We start from the raw sequence: 21,449 nt of genomic DNA on the forward strand, positions 1-21,449 counted from the left end.
TGACTGGCAGGGCTAAAAAGGCTTACATATTTGAAGATACCCGCAAATAATTCTCACTTATTACACGTATTCAGTGTCCAAATGTCTGAAAAATATGGTGCCAGCAACATAGAAAGGCTAAAGGAATTGGAAGTTTAATAGGGCAATGTTCTCCATTCTGAAAGGGTCAAATTTTCTTCTGTCATTAGAGTTTCTACAAAAGGATCCCATTCAGACATGGAGGATTTTTTTTTTTTTTTTTTTACTTCACATAGACAATTATTTCCATCTTAACCTTGGATAGAGCAAGTTGGACTAATAGTTAAATGTGATTGGAATTATGCCTATGACTTTTTTTACTGCCTTGTGAATTTTCTTCTCGAAAGCTCAGTGAACTTCTTAATTCAAAACTTAAGAATCAGCTCGTGCTCCTTGCCCCTGGTAATCACCAGGGTACCACTACCACTGAAGGTATATTAAGGACCTACCTGTCTGTGTCCCAGCTAGAATTTAAAGTCCTAGTCTGCTTTCTCAAAATCTGCAACCTAGGCTGGATGAGATCTATGGTTCTCAACTGGGGTTGATTTGTCCCCCGCAGGAGACATTTAGCAGTGCCTGGTGATATTTTTAATTGCCATGACCAGGGGGCAGGTACTACTAGCACCTATTATCTAGAAGCCAGGGATGCTACCAAGTATCCTGCAATGCACAGAACAGGCCCAACAACGAAGTATTATCTGGGCCAGATGTCAGTAGAGCTGAGGTTGAGAAACCCCACCTTAGCTGTTGGCGGGTGTGTACCTAAAGGGCATGTTGAAGTCATAGACCAGATATACAAATTAAGTGGCATTGCTTCAACTGTGTATAAACACAGACTTCTGGAAATTTTTCAAGTTTCTAAGCTAGGGTTTTGTTGTTTAATAGCTCTATTAACACTTGCACTTGTTTCACAATAGACAACTGGGCAATGGTGACACTCTTTCATTATAACAGTGGCCTGAAAAACAAGCATCAAACGTGAACACAACCTTGCTCATGAGTTCTTAAAATCTCAGGAAATGGAGGATATGCATTATGGAACGGGAGTCCTATCCCCTGTGAAGTACCTGAGCCTACTTTAAATGATAAAAAAAATTACATGTATCAGTTAGGATGAAGTTTTGATGGCTGTAAAAAAGGCCAAAGGAACAGTGGCTTAAATAAGGTAGAAGTTTATTTCTCTCTGATATGTCAGCCGGAGTGTGAGCGATCTGGGGCTGTTATTGTGGCCCCAGGGTGGCCAGGTTCCTTCTGTCTTGTTCTGCCAACCTTGGTATATAGCTTCCATTTCACCACCTAGGATGGCGGCTCCATCTCCCACCATCATGCCCACATCCTCAACAGCAGGAAGGCAAGAGGAAAGTCAAGGGCATGGCCCTCCTTTTAAGGTCATGACCTAGAGGTAGTGCACCTCACTTCTGCTCATCTCATTGTCTAGAACTTAGTCACATGGCTACATGTAGCTGTTAGGGAGACTGAGAAAGTTTTTTTGTTGGGCAGACATGTGCCCAGCAAAACCTCAGGGGTTCCTTTATTAAAGGAAGAAGAAAAGCATGCATGTGGGAAGACAGCTAGCAGCCTCTGCTTCAGATATCTTGTCTTCGGTTAATTCAAGGTCAAGGAACCCAAAGACTGCTTAATGATTCCAGTTGGCCTTTGGTCAGGATAGAGGGCACAGACTGTGATGATGTCTACAATGGCTCGTTATTTCACTCTGTTGCATCAATCCTCAATCACACGTAGGGCAGTACTAGCTCGGGAGCTGAACTGCCACCGTTCAAATCTTAGCTCCGCCACTTGCCAGCTGAGTCGATTTTAGCAAGCTTCCTTCCACTCTTTGTGCCTGGATTTCCTCCTCTGTAAATTGTTGATGGTAATAATACCTAACTCACAGGCTTGGGGTGAGATTTAGTGAAGTCATACACATAAGGCACTCAGACCAGTGCCCATCAGAGTGACCTACTAAGATTTCTACACATTGTTATCATTGTGGTGGATCCCTGCGCCCGACTGGCTGATTTCCTATCTGCTGATTTGAACCTTAACTTAGTAAACACGTACATGTCTGTCAATTTCATTTGGTTTTAAAATCCTAATACAGATTTGTTGCTTTGACCTAATTTTGAGTCGTAGCTCCCACCCCCAATAAAGTTATCAAAACGTGGGATTTGATTTGGGATGAAAATAAAGCTGACCGGGATTGATGTGGGCTTGAGCCAGCTCACGAGCTAGTAGACTGCCAGCAATTTACATCGGTGTCACATCGGTGGACAAGCTAGAAATTCAGAGTAGACAACTAATGTTCTGCAGCTTTGTCAACTACCTGTGGATTTCTCTGCAGATGTCAGAGATTTCTGCTTTGATCCGATCAATTTCATTAAACTCGAGGTAATTCTTTTCAGTAAAGGAATTCACAAACTCACAGCAAAAACATTGCAACTCAGAAGATCTACAAATGGCAGTAATTATCATGCTTTCTACAGTATTTCATGTGTCAACATCATACAGTAGATATCCGTCCCTGAATTCTGAGCAGATCACTAAAATTAAGGTTAGGACATTTTTAAAGCTGATGAATGTACATACATATCTGTGTGTGTATTAGAGAAAATCCTCTGCGGGTGATAATATAGTTTGGCCCCTATGACACACATGTTCTTTGTTAGGTCATTTCCTACTTTTTACTAGTATAAATTTTGAAAGCAGATTAGTATTTTACCTCTATATGAAGTAATAGAAATGCAAATCATGTATATTGTTTATGGAATGCAGGGTGTATTTTCTATAGGCTATAACATACTCTGATGTGAATATAAAGTTAGTGGGGGCAGCCATACTCCAGTACACAAACATTTGTCTTGATTTTCTTCTCAAAGTCCCTTTGGTCCTTACAACATAAAATTTAATGGATGATTCTATATCCATTTACTCTTAAATTCAGTGAGGAAGAATGATGGTGACTCATTATAGCAATTCTTATTATTTTATCAACAGAAAATGGTAAAGAAAACAATTTCACCCAATCACATGGAAATGGAAGTTATTTATTTTTTAAGGTTTTTCAGTTTGTTTGTTTTTTGGCTGAATTGGGTCTTTGTTGCTGCACAGGGGCTTTCTCTAGTTGCAGTGAGCGGGGGCTACTCTTCATTGCGGTGTGCGGGCTTCTCATTGCGGTGGCTTCTCTTGTTGCAGAGCACAGGCTCTAGGTGCTTGGGCTCAGTAGTTGTGGCTCGTGGGCTCTAGAGTGCAGGCTCAGTAGCTGTGGTGCACGGGCTTAGTTGCTCCACAGCATGTGGGATCTTCCCGGACCAGGGCTCCAACCCGTGTCCCCTGCATTGGCAGGTAGATTCTTAACCACTGTGCCACCAGGGAAGTCTGAAATGGAAGTTATTTAGACTGACCTGTATCAAAATATTTACTAGGCAGGCTAAAACTTTAAGCACTCAAGAGGGCATGTGGGTTTAACAATGTGAATATACAACAGCTAGTGATGCCCAACCCTAAAAAAAAAAAAAAAATACAATGACGATTTCCAGAATAAATCATTTCCATTTCTGCCATAGAAGTTTTGGTCTCTTAAAACTCAGCATATTACAGTATAACGCTTTAAAAAATTATTCAGGACTTAAGGAAGCAAGCCCTAGAGTGCAGGTTCCTCCACACAGAAAGATTCCACTCCTTTTCTCTTTCTTTTTCAAATAAATGAATACAGGAAACAGAAAGGCATAGAAGGAACACGGGAGAATGAGGGCTAATAGCCTTACTGGTGAACAAGCTCCAGAGAAAAAGGGGACAAAGAACTTTTCCTGTGATGCAGCATTTTGGGGCAGGGGTAGCCGCTGTGAATCTCTTAAAGTTCAAGGACTTCACAAACCTCTCCTTGGCCAACTGGAACGAAGCATAGACTCATGTGAGTCACTAGGTGAACAGTTGTAACTTGATAAAAAGATAATCCTCTGGCTATTATTATATCAAAGCAGTAGACGGAGTGTCTGTAAAGGTCAAATGTGAAGCTTTCCACAATAATTTTACCTAAAGGCAAAGAGTTTACCTTTTAAAGCAAGATCTGTACTTTGTCCTATAGGGTCTCTGTTATCCAGTACAGAGATCGTATCCAGCACACCGTGGCTTGAGCCAGATATGGTTTGTTTGCGGGATACTCTTCAAGACATTTGGTTTTTGTTTTGAGATATTATATAAGGATTCCATTGATTAATAATTGTTGCAAATGTGGTCCCAGAATTGTGTGACTCAGGGTCACTGCCCCTAAGAGACCAAAATTCTTGATAAAACACTACACGGTTCCTGCCTTTTGACCTTGCTCTGACTTGGGAGGACACCCCCCAGAATGCGTGGTTTGGTTCAGTATCTGTGAAAAGGGGACAGAACCTACCACAGAGGCTGTTGGGAGGAGCCAATGGTGTAATTAACTTCAGGTACTTTACAGAGCACCTGATGCATTGTTAGCTCTCAGTAGCAAATTTTATTATTGGTGCTGCCACCATATTTCCTGCCCAGGTGTTAGGAGGGTAAACGGAGACATGATATTAAATGTTCACAGTTGGGGCTTCCCTGGTGGCGCAGTGGTTGGGAGTCAGCCTGCCGATGCAGGGGACACAGGTTCGTGTCCTGGTCCGGGAAGATCCCACATGCCGCGGAGCGGCTGGGCCCGTGAGCCATGGCCGCTGAGCCTGCGTGTCCAGAGCCTGTGCTCCACAACGGGAGAGACCACAACAGTGAGAGGTCTGAGTACCACAAAAAAAAAAAAAATGTTCACAGTTGGTTAGAAATTCGATTTGCCACTGATGAAATAAGGTATCCCCCCACCCTTCTCCCCACCACCACTTCACTACTCCCTGCTCCTGCCCTCTCCCTCTTCTCCTCCTCCTTCCCCCTTCTCCGCCACTCAACCAGTGTTACCAGTTCCATGGGCATCCCTCCAGAGATACTGTATGCACAGACAAGTGAAAATGTATCTGTATATCTGCGTGTATCCATATTTATTTTTGGAACATTTATTCTTGAACAGCCCTCCACTTGAAAGGATAAAGAACCTCCTTTCAAGCTGATAATTGAAGTAGGGAAACGAAGTTAAGAGTCTCTTCCCTGCATGGTTGCAAATGGCAAGTTTTTCTACCCTGTGGAATCCAGTGGTTACATCCTTCTTGGTTTAACAAGATAAAGAGGACATTGGATATAGAGGATCCTTTTGACAGGGTAGACACTGAGGCCCCAAAGGGTGGTTCACACTGGAGCTTATTACCGCATTCAACAGGCCATTTTATCTCCACATAGAGACATGATCATTTAAGCATGTGGGCCAAATATGTGGGTGCCCAGAATCAACAACCAATTCTCTTTTACATATTTTTATATGCTTTGTTAGCTGACTGGCTCCAAATTACACTGACGGGGAATTAGAAGCCTTAGTTGAGGAGTCAGTGGTGTAAGACACCCTACTCTAGCTGAGCAGATAGAGCAAAGAATTTCAGAAGAATGACAGTTGCTCCACTTCCCTTCTTTCAATCGTTCCCATTGCCCCCCCCACATGAACCTAGTCAAATCAGATTTAGCTCTTCCACAGTCCATCAATTAGGGCAAAAATGATTGGGTTAAAAGGGCATACTTCTGATTATCCTGGTGCCTAAGTAATATGGTTATATTATCTATAAGTAACACAGAGAGAGAGAAGCAGACGCAGTCACTCCCCATAAGCAGTGATTCTGACATCATTTGACACGCACGGATGGTTAGTAGGCTTAGTCTAGGTATCAGAGTTTGCCGTTTTGGCTAAACCTTTACTTTGGAAGAGGAAAGAGGTGTGCCGTTCCATTTGAAAGCCTTTGGAAACTCGCTTTTTACCCATGGTTACCCGCCAGACCAGTATTTGGGATTTGACGTGTTTCAGTGCTCTGTTCTCCTGGAGATATTACTGGTTTCCCTAACAGTAGAAATAGTTCTGTGAATTGGGTCTTGACAGGTAAAGAGCTTTCCCATTGGCCCTTATGGGTTTTGGGTATGTGTACGCTTTTTAAATGAGAAATGTAGATCTCTAGGAGTTTCCCCTGACATTATGTCCTGTGAGATTAGACTGTGACCACATTTTCATCTCAGACAACACCGACAGGACCTTGAGGCAAATCATACGCTCGAACACTGTTGAAATCAGAATATGGCGGCATTCCGATGGGAGGAGCATTTGGGAGTTCCCATATTAAGATTAAATGTAAGAATCTTTGTTCATGCAACGTTAAGGTTACAGATGTGTGTATGCCAAAACTGGGAAACGGAAAATGAGATTATCATGGTGACGTCTGTTCTCCACTGTAGTGCGTGTTCTGCAGGACAGTGTATGGGTTGAAGACTGATTAGTTATGCAAAGCCATTGGTAGGTAGTGTGATCAAGCCCCTGAACTTCAGCCTGTGGGGAGGCAGCGGGAGGAGGTGAGGAGAGCACTGAGCTAAGACTGGTTCACTCCCAATCTGGATTTTACTGTATGACTCCAGGCAGGCAATTAGCTGGCCCACACCTCAGGTTCTCTATAAATTAGAAGCAGTAATAGAAGCCTTCTCCCAGTTCTCCCTGGTTCACAGAAGGTGAGGCCAAGATTCTTCTGAGGTGAAGTCTCCAAAGAAAGTTGAACCTCCATCATCATAGTTTGAGGTAGTAACTTTCTGTTATGGGGTAGACAGTGGTGCAACATGGGACAGGCTAGGACTTCTCAGCCTTATCTATTTGCAAGTGGTTTCCATTAATTTACATATATCGTGCATCAATGCTTTTCTCTCCTTTGCCTATAATTAGTGAAATTTTAATCAAATCAACCAACATTTATTGATTGTCTATTATATTTAAGATCTATGTAAAACAAGAAGCTAGGAAGAGATGCTTTCAAAGATGACCAAGTCAGGGACTTCCCCGGAGGTTCAGTGATTAAGACTCCATGCTTCCGATGCAGGGGGCACAAGTTCGAGCCCTGGTCGGGGAACTAAGATCCCACATGTCGTGTGGCACGACCAAATTAAAAAAATTAAATTAAAGAATTAAAAAAAATGATGACAGGGCTTCCCTGGTGGCGCAGTGGTTGAGAGTCCGCCTGCCGATGCAGGGGACACGGGTTCGTGCCCCGGTCTGGGAGGATCCCACATGCCGCGGAGCGGCTGGGCCCGTGAGCCATGGCCGCTGGGCCTGCGCGTCCGGAGCCTGTCCTCCGCAACGGGAGAGGCCACAACAGTGAGAGGCCCGCGTAACGCATAAAAAAAAAAAAAAAAAAAAAAAAAAATGATGACCAAGTCAGAATATATGAGAAAGATACATACACACAACCTTCAGTGATACAGGACATATAGTTAAAATATATTGCATTTCCACTATGGACTAAGATTGTGCCTCCACACTTCCAAATTTATTATTTGATCTTTCTCTATTTTGATTTGTAACCAAAATATTGCACTGATATTTTTGTATTTAATTTATTTGATTTCCTTTTCAGTTTGAAAATTGAAATGGAAGGAAAACATCTTTTTTTTTTAGATTTCTCCTCCTCTCACCCAGCTACTTTGGAGTTGCATCACTGAGTATTTTCTGTTCCTTAACATATCCTTAGGCTACTGGATATTTGCATTTTGGGTTTGTAAGCTGAAAATCCTCTATTTGCTCTAACCTTAAATGATTAAATAGAAGTGGTTTCGAGTTTTCATTTAGTTATATTGATAATAGTAATGCCTTAACTTTCATATTCAAGTTCAGTTCTTCAGACTCCTTGTCCATAGGATATGTGTTTGGAGTAGGATTAAACTTACGTTAAACCTTCCATGCTGTAGCTACCTTCTGTTCTTTAACAGGGACATGTGTGTTTAAGGCAGCTGATAAGGTTGTACTTCCATCTGAAACCATAAAATGCAGCGACACTTGCCATCTAGGAAAGAGAAAAATTAAACACACAACTTTGGCCTCCTTAGGACCCACTCCAAAATCCGCTATCAGCCTTTTTCTTCTTTGACACAGAGATTAAAGATCCTTCACAAAAGAGGGGTGACGCATCCCATGGACACACCGAGTGTTACGTGCAGTATGAGGAAAGCCAGTGTACATATTCTTCCAGGTTGGGGATCCTGGGTTCAGATCTCAGCTCCACCTCTTACCAGCTGTGTGAGAACAGGCTGATTCCTTAAGCGTCTTGAGCATTGATTTTTCTCATCGGTACAATAAGGATAACAGTGAGACCAACCTTAATGTACTGCTTTGAGGATTAAATGATATAATATAAGTAAAGGACTTAGCCACGGTGCCTAGAACAACATAAGTGCTAAGTAAATCTTAACTGGTTGTATGTATAATTCCTCTTTCAGCTACATCTAAATCCACAGGTTTCTCCCCCATTAAAGAAAGTACGTGGATATTCAAATAATTGGCAATAATATTATTGTGGAGATGGCCTGTTTTATTTATTTTAAAAATAAAATGTTTGCCAGCTGTGTTACTTATTACTGTTAACAAATTATCAGTGTTGCCAATCATTCAGACACACTTTCATACGAAAATATTAACAAGGTATGTCCCAAACCCATGTTGGCGTGCCCTACCTGGGGAAAAATAATTTAAAGAAACCAACAAGCAGAAATCTTCACCATATAAAAACATACAGCTCAGCTTAATCAAATAGATAGTATTTCTGGGTCCAGGAGAAAAATATTTGTGTTGCCTTCAAATGTTAAATCTACCATCAACTACTGCAAATTTTATAATGTGCTAAAACCCAAGGTCAAGAGAAAGGCAAACTGGAAGAGTTATATTTTCTGTTAATACAGAATTCAATAGATTAGGAAACAGAGAGAGAAGACTGAAAATTTGAAACTGGATGTAGTCACTCAAGAATACTGCAGTGTCTGGGAGCTGATAAGGGCTTTAAGGAAATTTAGAAATCTTTAAAGGAATGGATGATATGATCAAGGCTTGTCCATAAGAAAAGAGAACTAGAATAATTGAGAATACCAGCGGATTCCAGTTCAGTGAAGGGAACTACAGAATCCCTAGGGGCTTACTTGAATAATATTTGGAAATGACTGTGACTTGAATTTTAAAAGAAACATGTTAAATATTTTAAAAATACTCTATAGGTGTGGTGCATAGCACATCATATAATATTAGAAGTAAATGAACATCAACATTTTTAGTATTTCAGAAGTTAGTTTAGAAGGTCTGAATTTTCACAGTCTAGAATATTTTATAAAGTTTAAATTTTTTAACAATGGTGATTTGCTTTTAGTTTATTCATCCCCTCCTTTATTCAATAAATAAATATGGAGCACCGAGTTCAGCAATTTACAAGGGGAAAAAGAGTGAATTCTCTCATTTGCCCAAGGAGTGGTAGTGTTTTCCCTCAAGGTGTTTTCATATGTGCCCATACTTTATAATAATTTGTAGAAGAAAATTTTTTTGATTTAAAGATTTTTGATTTAAATTTTTTATATTTAATTTTTTTATATTTTTGATTTAAAGATTTTTGATTTAAATTTTTTTGATTTAAAGATTCACCATCACCTAATACAGTCATGGGGTAGCTCCACACTTGAATGCCTGTTCTTTTACTTCGCTGGGAAAAGTTGAAAGAACAGTCATTAGAGGGGCTTATTCTAGGACCAATGAAAGCTGACCTGAAAGGATTTAATTAAAATTTAATTAAAATAACTGGTGCTCAGATTTTTGATATCCAGCAACCCATCAGCAGTAAAGACCTAGGAGGAGACCCGAGAGGAACCAGGCAAGAGAAGGGAGTTGGCGGGCTCCGAGTTCCACCATTCTCTCTCCATCTAGGTCCTGGGGTAGGCATTTGGGTCGCCCCAGTAAAGCCTCCTTTAAATTTGTGCAATCACGGATGCTTCTTCTTCATGGCTGGTGAATATAGGAAAATTTAAATTGGAACAAATCGAGATTGTAGCAGATAAATTTGTCTTTGGTGAGATAAATCAGAACCCTTGGATTTTCTTCTTTGATCTTGTACGGTAGTATCATGTAACGAATGGTTAAGGGTTTGGGCTTTGGAGTCAGCCCTGGGTTTGGGATAGACTGTCACTTATCAGTTGCGTGACCTTGAATTCATTGTTCAGCCTCCCTGAGCCTGATATGTCTTTTTTTGTAAAATGGAAATGGTAACAGTAGTATCTAACCATAGTGCCGTTATACGTTTCAATATAATATGTGTACATCATAATAGAGTGCCTGGCACAATGGTAAATCCTCTGTACCTGTAGCCTATGGTTTTAATTATGCATTATCTCCTTAATATACTTTTTAAAATTAATTTTTATTGGCGTATGGTTGCTTTACAATGTTGTGTTAGCCTCCACTGCACAACAAAATGAATCAGCCATACACATACAGATATCCCCTCCCTTCTGAACGTCCCTCCCATTTAGGTCACCACAGTGCATTAGGTAGAGTTCCCTGTGCTATACAGTATGTTCTCATCAGTTGACTATTTTATATATAGTATCAATAATGTATATGTGTCAATCCCAGTCTCCCAGTTCCTCCCTCCCCAGCCCTTTCCCCCTTGGTATCCATACATTTGTTCTCTATGTCTTTGTCTCTATTTCTGCTTTGCAAATAAAATCATCTATACCATTTTTCTAGATTCCACATATATGCGTTATTATACGATACTTGCTTTTCTCTTTCTGACTTAGTTCAGTCTGTATGACACTCCCTAGGTCCATCCATGTCTCTACAAATGACCCAATTTCATTCCTTTCTATGGCTGAGTAATATTCCATTGTATATATGTACCACATCTTCTTTATCCATTCGTCTGTCAGTGGGCATTTAGGTTGCTTCCATGTCCTGGCTATTGTAAATAGTACTGCAATGAACATTGGGGTGCATGTGTTTTTTTGAATTATGGTTTTCTCAGGGTATATGACCAGTAGTGGGATTGCTGGGTCATATGGTAGTTCTATTTTTAGTTTTTTAAGGAACCGCCATACTGTTCTCCATAGTGGCTGTATCAATTTACATTCCCACCAACAGTGCAAGAGGGTTCCCTTTTCTCCACACCCTCTCCAGAATTTATTGTTTGTAGAATTTTTGATGATGGCCATTCTGACCAGTGTGAGATGGTATCTCATTGTGGTTTTGATTAGCATTTCTCTAATGATTAGTGATGTTGAGCATTCTTTCATGTGTTTGTTGGCCATCTGTATGTCTTCTTTGGAGAAATGTCTATTTATGTCTTCTGCCCATTTTTTGATTGGTTTGTTTGTTTTTCTGATATTGAGCTGTATGAGCTGCTTGTATATTTTGGAGATTAATCCTTTGTCAGTTGCTTCGTTTGCAAATATTTTCTCCCATTCTCAGGGTTGTCTAAATGGAATCCGAATTGGCAAAGAAGAAGTAAAACTGTCACTGTTTTCAGATGACATGATGCTATACATAGAAAATCCTAAAGATGCCACCAGAAAACTACTAGAGCTAATTGATGAATTTGGTAAAGTTGCAGGATACAATACTAATACACAGAAATCTCTTGCATTCCTATACACTAACAGTGAAAGATCAGAAAGAGAAATTAAGGAAACAATCCCATTTACCACTGCAACAAAAAGTATAAAATATCTAGGAATAAACCTACCTAAGGAGGCAGAAGACTATAAGATACTGATGAAAGAAATCAAAGATGACACAAACAGGTGGAGAGATATACTATGTACTTGGATTGGAAGAATCAATATTGTGAAAATGACTATACTACCCAAAGCAATCTACAGATTCAGTGCAATCTGTATCAAATTACCAGTGGCATTTTTCACAGAACTAGAACAAAAAATGTTACAGTTTGTATGGAAACACAAAAGACCTCAAATAGCAAAAGCAATCTTGAGGAACAACAAAAAAAAAAGGAGCTGGAGGAACCAGGCCTCCCTGACTTCAGACTATACTACAAATCTACAGTAATCCAGAAAGTATGGTACTGGCACAAAAACATAAATATAGATCAGTGGAACAGGATAGAAAGCCCAGAGATAAACCCACACACCTATGGTCACCTAATGTATGACAAAGGAGGCCAGAATATACAATGGAGCAAAGATAGCCTCTTCAATAAGTGACGCTGGGGAAAACTGGACAACTACATTTAAAAGAATGAAATTAGAACACCCCCTAACACCATGCACAAAAATAAATTAAAAATGGATTAAAGATCTAAATGTAAGACCAGACACTATAAAACTCTTAGAGGAAAACATAGGCTGAGCACTCTTTGACATAAATCACAGAAACATCTTTTTTGACCCACCTCCTAGAATAATGAAAATTAAAACAAAAATAAACAAATGGGACCTAATTAAACTTAAATCCTTAATATACGTTTAGGAAACTCTGATATTGTTTTGCATAATGGAGATATGCTGCCCAAATGGGGTGAATCTCATTGGCCAGAACTATGTTTCAGGGTAAGGCCCTAACAGCAGTGGAAGTTGTGAAGGGAAGTGCATGATTTTTAACAAGGCACAGTGCTACCCTAAAGAAAAAAGTTGTCGCTCTGTTGGATATTGAGTAAGTAGTCAGCAGTGTCTGCCACAAAGACATAAGAATGACACAGCTCCCAGGCCTAATGGTTTTCTAACAAAGATTTATAAACGTTCTCAACATTGGGACATTCTGAGGGCATTTGCTAAGACTTTAAATCTTACCATCATCATTAAGAAGAGAAGTGGTTACTGGTGTATGTAAGTGGCAAGATAATAACCAAAGCCCTGTAGATGTCACTCCTGAATCAATATTGTCAGTTTGCTTCCCTGTTGCAATGTAAAATTTGGTTGCCATTTAGTTCACCAATCATGATCTTGGTGATGTGACTGTCTCGTTTATTCAGTAAGCATTTATTGAAGGTCCACTGATCTTGGAAGCACAAGTAGAGGGAAAATATAGAAGCAGCATCCAAGTTCCCAATGGATTTCTTGTTAAGTTGAAGTTCTACAGAGATGACAGACATCTGTTGGCTAAATTCTGCCAGTGACGCTCTCTGTTTGGATGCTTAGAGAAGTTCCCTAAGATGCTCATGTGATCAGCCTCACTGGAATTAGGGGTACCAAGTCCTAGCCATTTTCCATTACCAGAGGAATCCAGGTTCTGTTTTCTTCTATTGATTTTAAATGAATAAAAGCAGGTGTAGAAAACACTTACGGTTCTTTACCAAATTAAAAGCCCATTAGTAAGGATTCTTTGAGGCTAACTCTTGCCCAGAATTATGCAAAAAATGCCATAAGACTTTTCTAAGTTGATCCCAGGATGTTTACTAATAACCAGTTCCACAAACCCGTGTTGGTTGTAGACGTTGGCATAAGTCTTGTGGTTGAGAGGAGCTTGAGTGAGACTGTGGGGTAGTTACTTCCATTCTCTGGACCTTGGTTTCCTTATACGTATTGAATAAGAAGAGACCATTGGGGCTTCCCTGGTGGCGCAGTGGTTGAGAGTCCGCCTGCCGATGCAGGGGACACGGGTTCGTGCCCCGATCCGGGAAGATCCCACATGCCGCGGAGCGGCTAGGCCCGTGAGCCATGGCCGCTGAGCCTGCGCGTCCGGAGCCTGTGCTCCGCAGCGGGAGAGGCCACAACAGTGAGAGACCCACGTACCGCAAAAAAAAAAAAAAAAAAAAAAAAAAAAAAGAAGAGACCATTGAACAAGATAATTGTTAGGGTTCCTCCCTGAAGTGAGATTTGGGGCAGGATGGAGATGTAGTTACTCTGGAGACCTTGACTCTGTGAACTGAACCCTGTGTAAGTTTTAAGTTGTGGGGTGCATTGCGGCGAGAGAGGTCCTCGAATTTTATGCCTTGGTTTCATCTTCATGGAAGGGAAGCAGTTAGGGTTAAAGAAACATGAGTCCTCTCCTGGATCCAATGTTCTGTCAAGTAGAGTTTAATAGAGTTCCCTCCCAGATTCTACCAGATGGATTTATTTCATGAAAATTTTTGGAGAAGTACTTCTTGGACCTATGCATGGACTTTAATGCTTAAGTATGTTAAGCATTAAAGTTTGAAATGAGGCCAAAAAAGATCAAGGCTGTGAACTCTTCTATGCCTAAAAATCTCTACCCACTATTTTTAATTGAGCACAGATTGACTCTTACTAAATTCTGCTATCTTAGCTGTTCCTTGATCTGACATCTTAACCAGCAGAAAATCCTATGTTTTGGCAGAGTGTTTGGAATGGTCTTTAAAGGGGAATTTGGTTGCACTAAGACCTGCAGAGAGGTGGTCATAGGGAACCTAAGAGTTGTGTTAGGACCTGCCATATTACCCTAAGTTGTAGTGACCCTTAAAAAGAAAAGGAATTTGTAAAGGATATAGACCGCAAACACTAGAGCAAAGATATTAACCCCCAAAGAGTCCTAAACCACAGCTGACTCCTTAACTCACAAGCAGCCCTCAGAGGGCGGCAGCTTGTCTTAAGCCCCTGAAACCAAAGGATAGAGCCAGCAGGGAAAGGACTAACCAGAAAAATCACACGCCCTGCCTGGAAATGATTGGATAGGTTTTAACCCTATAGAAGAGTACTGACTCTAAATGCCGAGGGTTTCAGAAGTTCATTTGCAATATGCCTCGAAACTCTCCAGGCTTGATGATGAAAGAAAGAAAGACTCAAAATACCATCTGTCATAATGGAAAACCCATGTGGCCCCAGAGCCTCTTCCTCATTGAGCAGCTGATGCAGATTTAGTCAATCTGGACAGTTATTTATGTGTTGAGGTCACATTTTGGCCAATCTTTTGCTTATGGCTTTAACCAAATAAAGCCTTCTCTTTCCACATTTCTCTTGCCAAAGTCAGGTTGAGAGATGATTCTTTGAGAGGATTATTTTGGCAGGAGATACAGGGATCTTCTCACACAGCAAAACACAGCGACAAAGCCAGATGATACACCAGTCAGGGAGCTAAAAGATGTCAAAACCGGAAGAAGCAAATTCAAGTCCTTTCCTTTGCCCCTCGTTTTGTTTGTTTAACAAAAATGTTCCCCAAATGTCAATGAAAGGCCCAAGGGAACTTTCTATAGTAATAACTAGTTTACCTCAGAGGGGCTTGGCTTTTAGGATTTTCCCATTTGATCTTCCTCTTGTTCCTTCTTTATTCTACTTCATGACATATTACAGTTTCTAATTTCTCTGTGGCTGGAAATACTCTAGGCTGACACCTTCAAGAAGAGAGACGGAAAGAAATCCTAGTGTCTGTGAATTTTTGCTAAATCTACACATGTCCACTTGTAACCAAGAAATTAAACTCAGGGCCAAAACACAAGAGGAGAAAGAAAAGTCCCTTCCTTGTTTGTGGTCACCTTTGGCAGTGATCCCGTATGGCTTGGAGGAGCTTCAGTGAGACCCATGGTCTGCTGTCTCCTCTCCCAGCGTCACTAGCCAGGTTACCTGGGCAATCAATTCAGTCCTCTGGGTCTCGGTTTCCTTATATGTAGGAAGAGAACATTGAACAAGACAATCCTTCAGGTTCCTCCCTGAACTAAAGTTTGGGGCAGGAGGGAGCCTTAGTGACTCTGGAAACCTTGATTCTATTATTCAACCCTGTACAGGTTGTGGGGTGCACTGAGGGGGAAGAGGTCCTGGAATTTTATACCTCGGTTTCATCCTTATGGAAATGAAGGAGTTGGATTCAGAAAAAAGCTGAGTCCTCTACTGGATCCTATGTTCTGTCACGTAGAGTTTGATGGAGCTCCCTCCGCAAATGTACCAGATGGGTTTCTTTCATGGAAGTTTTTGGAGAAATACTTGATGGATGGGTTTCATCTTCCCAGGATCTGTGCATGAAATGAGACCTTTCCCCTTGGATGACTAGGTCACAAGAGGAGGAGTTTGGCATCCTGTCTCTTGGCTATTGGGCCTCACCATTATGAATGAGGGGCCTCAGTTCACCAAAAAGGGGAGGAGTTAAGAGCCTTGCATTGGGACCACTAAGATGAGGTGACTTTCCAAATGACCTGTTCCCATATTCCTGACTGTACTGTAGGGGATAAAAGTGGTTGCACCTGGGGCTTCCCTGGTGGCGCAGTGGTTGAGAGTCCGCCTGCCGATGCAGGGGACACGGGTTCGTGCCCCGGTCCGGGAAGATCCCATGTGCCGCGGAGCGGCTGGGCCCGTGAGCCATGGCCGCTGAGCCTGCGCGTCCGGAGCCTGTGCTCCGCAACGGGAGAGGCCACAGCAGTGAGAGGCCCGCGTACCGCCAAAAAAAAAAAAAAAAAGTGCTTGCTCCTGCACACCTATTTACTTCGTTTAAAACAAAAATGTATTTAAGGAAGAGGCAAAGACCCAAATGGCATTCAAAGCAAAGACCGTGAGTGGAAAAGTAGAGAGAAAAGCATCTAATGAAATAGTACCAAGTAGCGAGGAATTTATGGGAAAAATTTATGGCTATCTCAGGAATCAGAGTGTAAGAGGATAAAGGGAGATAAAATGCTTTGTAGGAGACAGAATCCTCTGAGACACTGTATAAAAAATATATAATCATTAAATAAGTATTTTGCTATAAAAGAAATGAAGAAAATCATTTGCATCTTTTTAAGATAATGAAACAAATATTAAAGGATATGGAAATAAAGATGAAGAAGAGCAATTTTTTTTCTTTTTTTTTTTTTTGCGGTACGCGGGCCTCTCACTGTTGTGGCCTCTCCCGTTGCGGAGCACAGGCTCCGGACGCACAGGCTCAGTGGCCATGGCTCACGGGCCCAGCCGCTCCGCGGCACGTGGGATCTTCCCGGATCGGGGCACAAACCCATGTCCCCTGCATCGGCAGGCGGACTCTCAACCACTGCGCCACCAGGGAAGCCCAAGAAGAGCAAATTAAAAAAAATAATACCTATATTCCAAAATTTTTCGTGACTTTGGACTGATTGAAAAGGAGTTAGTGTTATGTGAATTTTTCTGTGATGTGTTATGCTTCAATCAGAAGGTTTTAGAAAGCATATTCCTTAATAGTTTAAAAGGAACGTTTTAAGTTTTTTGAGCAGAACAGAAGAAGACGATTAAGATGGAAATGGGCTCAGATGTCTGTAAACTTATTGCTGTTGACAGTGAACATGGAGAGTTCTTCACAGGATGCAGGTGTTTTGGAATAAAGCTTGTCAAAGGCCAGACCTAACTTCCAAAGTCCCAAGACCAAGAGTAACCATAGGAGGGTTTCAATTAAGAATGTCATAAGTTAGAGAAAACCCAACTAACAGTGGCTGAAAGAAACAGGGGTTTATTTTCCTCGCATAAGAAGTAAGTCCAGAGCGGTATTCCTGCCATTTTTTCATCTACTGGAAGATGCCATCAAGGACCCAGACTTTTCCCATCTTTCCCTTCCTCCATCCTTGGCAGGTTGGTTTTCATCCTCAGGTCTCATATGCACAAAATGGCTTCCATAATCCCAGGCATTTCCTCTGTGATCAAGGCAAGAAAAAGAGAGAAGAGGGCCAACACCAAGCCTACATTTCTCTTTGTCAGGAAAGCAAAAGCCTTCTCACTGGCCAGAATTTTAGCACATGACCACCCCAGCTGCCTGTACAGTGGGAATAGACAGGGGAGAAGGAAAGTTGAGAATAACTAATTGGGTTAATCAAAAAACAGCATCTACCACAGAATTTGTCTTGAAGAGAATAATCCTATGGCTTGTTATTGGGAAGAAGTAAGGACAGAGGACCTCTGGGGATATGGCTCAGGACTGCAAATATTTCCACTAATAAAATCATAAAATCACCGTTCTTGGGTTGAGTTAAAACACCATTCAGAAGGCAAGTAGCCTTATTTTTCACCCTGAATTGGCCATTAGCCTTCACTAATGGTATTTCCAGGGCTCGGTCTTTCCCACTATAAAATAAGAATAATGTTTATTCCCTGCCTCACTTGGATCCTTTCATTCAGTCATTCATTTCTTCAGCAACTATCTACTACCCACCTGCTATGTATCAGGCACTGTGCCCATACCGAGGATGTACAAATAAATCCTGCAGAACCCCCTCCTTCAATGAGTCACCTTCGAACAGGGAGAGGAGGCCAGCGAACATCGTTACTGAGCACCACCGCATGTTGGACTTGCTGGGTACTCCGTATTAAAAAGATGCATATAGGGCTTCCCTGGTGGCACAGTGGTTGAGAGTCCGCCTGCCGATGCAGGGGACATGGGTTCGTGCCCCGGTCCGGGAAGATCCCACATGCCGTGGAGCAGCTGGGCCCGTGAGCCATGGCCGCTGAGCCTGCACGTCCGGAGCCTGTGCTCTGCAACGGGAGAGGCCAAAACAGTGAGAGGCCCGTGTACCGCAAAAAAAAAAAGTGCATATAATATAGAAGATACGTAAAAAAATAATATAACAGGTAAAGTGGTGCAACAGAGTATTCATAAAAGTGCTTTGGGACAGAGAATGGAAAATGACTCCTTACCTGGGGAACTGGGGAAGGCTTTACCGAGGAGATGCAGTCTGAGATAGCGCTTGAAAATGAGCTGGAGTTTGTGTACAGAAAGAGGTGCCAAGGTGGGGAGTGGCTGCTGGCGGGGGGGCATAGTTGGTTCAAAAGCACTGACATCTCCAAAGGCACTAGCTTGTTCCCGAAAAGGTGAGTCACTCACTCCGCGGAGCCCTTGGATGGTGGGAGGCGAAGTGGGGAGCTGAAGCGGGGAGATGGTTGGAGCCAGAGTATGAAGGACCTCAGGCTCCATGCACAGGAGTTTGGCCTGGGGAAGCCATTAGAACACAGGACGAGACATAACCTGATCTGGGCCTCAGAAAGATCATTCTGGAACCCGTGAGGAGGGGCTGTTGGAACTGAGAGAGGGGCTGTTGGAATGGTACCCATGAGGCTCTTTAGGAGGCTTTTGCAAGTCCTGGTGAGTGATGATGACTCAGTTAAGGCAGTGGGATTCCAGAAAGATCTTTGAGGTCTTTGTGGTTTTTTGTTGTTGTTTTATTTTTTTTTTGGTTTCCAAAGTTTATCAAAAATCAAAGAACAGGAAAACTTTACATTAAAATATGGCAATTTTAGCTTTCACAGTGTCCACACACACACAAATCAAATCGTGATATCTTTTTGTTAAACCTGTAGCATGTGACCGCAGAGGTAACCAGGCCAGTTCATTCGGTTCCTCCGAGAAGGAGATGGAGAACAGTACCTGTGACTATGAATTGAGCTTTAAGATGCACACCCTGGGGACACTCGCCACTGTCCGTGCAGTGATTTGCTTAATGTAGGGTTAGTCTGTATTGCTAACGCCTAGAGATTAGTACAGGCCTACGCATCTGTTTTTATAAACATTTATCAATAGGTTCACAATTTAAATAGTTTTCAGTATTTTTGGCAACTTTCGATCCTCAAGAGCTGCAGACAGAGTGCGCTGCTGTCTTCCAGAATGCTTCCTGGAGAGCCGGTGTCCCAGCTGGCAGCCCTCCACGGTGGTGGGGCCAGTCCAGCTTCCACAAGGCAGGCTGTGGTCGTTCTAAAGCCTGGCCTTGCTGGGTGTCCATCACATTCAGATACCACTCTGGAACCAGATGGACAGCTTTTGGTGGTACATACACAGAGACAGGAGGAATCAAAAAATTCTGTGTTTTCCTCCCATGGCATGTGGCTGACACCATCTCCAGGAAATGTGGGAGAACGTAGCATCTGCTGAGCTCCATTTCAGCTCCAGGAAAAGAAGAGCAGGCCTTTTACTTTAGTACTTGTTTAGACAGTAATAATTCCCCTCTCGCCCCTGCACCTCCACCTCCAGCCTCACCCCGCTGTGATTTCAAGGTCGTGTTCTGGGATGAGGCTTCTATGGCCGGGTTGCCTTGCTCCTGCGTGTGAAATGACAACAGGCGGCCGTAGCAAATGCAGACAGCAAGCGGGGTGAGGCTTGGGCTCCAGGCCCCAGGGGTGTGGCTGACCAAGCCTGGCCGCCCCCGTGGTGCCTCTCCTGCCTCCGCGGCTGCAGGTGGGCCTTCTGCTTGCCCGCAGCACAGCCTTCATGGCTCGAACCATTTTCTAGGCCACTGGAGGGAAGTGGACTTTTCATGATGCTTCAATGTCTCAAGCGTGTGACTAATATTATTAAGAGATGTCTTTCTTTTTAATTGCATCTACTTGTTCAGTCTGTGACCCAATTAGTTCATTCTTGTTGTGAATGTATTGGAAGACCCTGTACCCTCTTGATCTCTCCTTATAATTATTACTGTCATCCTCCTTTGAAGCACTGTTTTGATTACACACTTCAAAGGAGCTGCTAAAATACCCTCTTGCGCCATGCGGTGGAAACGTCCATGGCTTGGACTCAAGGGCAGTCGTCTGAGAGTGGCTCCTGTCTGCACATCTCAGAGCCCTGTACCTCCCTTTTCACCTTCCTTCCCCCAGAATTCTGCCCCTTCCCCTGAAGAGGTTTGTAGTCACACATTTCCTACTCTAATAAGGAGACTAGCTCTTCTCTCTGAGGCCCAAAAAGCTACGTTTAACAAACACAGGTAAATCGATAAATGTGCCTTATCGGTGTTAGGATTGCTGGCAGGTGCCTCACAGCAAACATTGTTGCAATTTCACCATCAATCCCCCACCCCGTTCCAAACATACATTCGTATTTACTTCTTTCCTGAGATCACACTATCTGGCAAGCCTGAATTCGGATGAAAATTGATCCAGTTGACTCACCCAGATCCAGGTGGAAGCCTGTATTTGTATATGGGAAGCAGTTTTAACCAAATTGTGTGAAATCAAATTCTTTGTTCTGTTGCTGTCTCTGCCCAGTGGTCTGAATGTTTTCATCTGCTTGGTTTTTATGAAAAGTTCTTTCCATGTGGTATCCGGTTCCATAAAGCACTACCGTGCTGTAGGAACATTCACAAGAATTTACTGAGGTAAAGGACGAGATATTGACTCAGTAAATTATTTGTCTTGCTCTTCAAACTTGAGGCCAAAAGCCCTATTAGTGGCCCAGACAAGTGTCCTCGTGGAAGTGTCCCCTTCCCTCTTTTTGGTAGTCTGTCATCTCTCTCATCTTACTGTAGAAGGAATGTTTGTAGAATCCATTACAGTTCAGTGAGAAGAAATAAGGGTGAGAAAATTAAAGTTAACTCAATGAATGATGACGAGAAAATAAAAACTTTTTAAGATGACAGGAGAAGGTATTAACGCCCACTTAGGTCATTCATGGCTGTGAATTAGGTACAGAAGACCTTGTGGTTCTCGTCATTTTCTCTAATATGATGAGACTTTGGGGGAAATTCTGGTTGTGTACTCTTGCATTAGGGAGTTTTATGTGGAGTAGTGTCTGAGTCCGTTCAGGCTGCTGTAACAAAATACCACAGACTGGGTAGCTTATAAACAATAAAAATGTATTGCCCAGTTCTAGAGGCTGGAAGCCCTAGATCAGAGTGCCAGCATGGTCGGGTGAGGGCCCTCTTCCAGGACACAAACTGCCT

The 21,449-nt window shown here is 42.2% G+C and overlaps 1 protein-coding gene across 4 annotated transcripts in view; it reads left to right on the plus strand.

Annotated features, from left to right (window-relative positions):
• The window catches only part of ZNF827 (zinc finger protein 827), a 176,825-nt gene that overhangs the window by 136,202 nt on the left and 19,174 nt on the right, over positions 1 to 21,449 (plus strand). The window lies entirely within an intron of this gene.

This window comes from Phocoena sinus, chromosome 5 (assembly GCF_008692025.1).
Source record: "Phocoena sinus isolate mPhoSin1 chromosome 5, mPhoSin1.pri, whole genome shotgun sequence".
NCBI classification, from domain to species: domain Eukaryota; kingdom Metazoa; phylum Chordata; class Mammalia; order Artiodactyla; family Phocoenidae; genus Phocoena; species Phocoena sinus.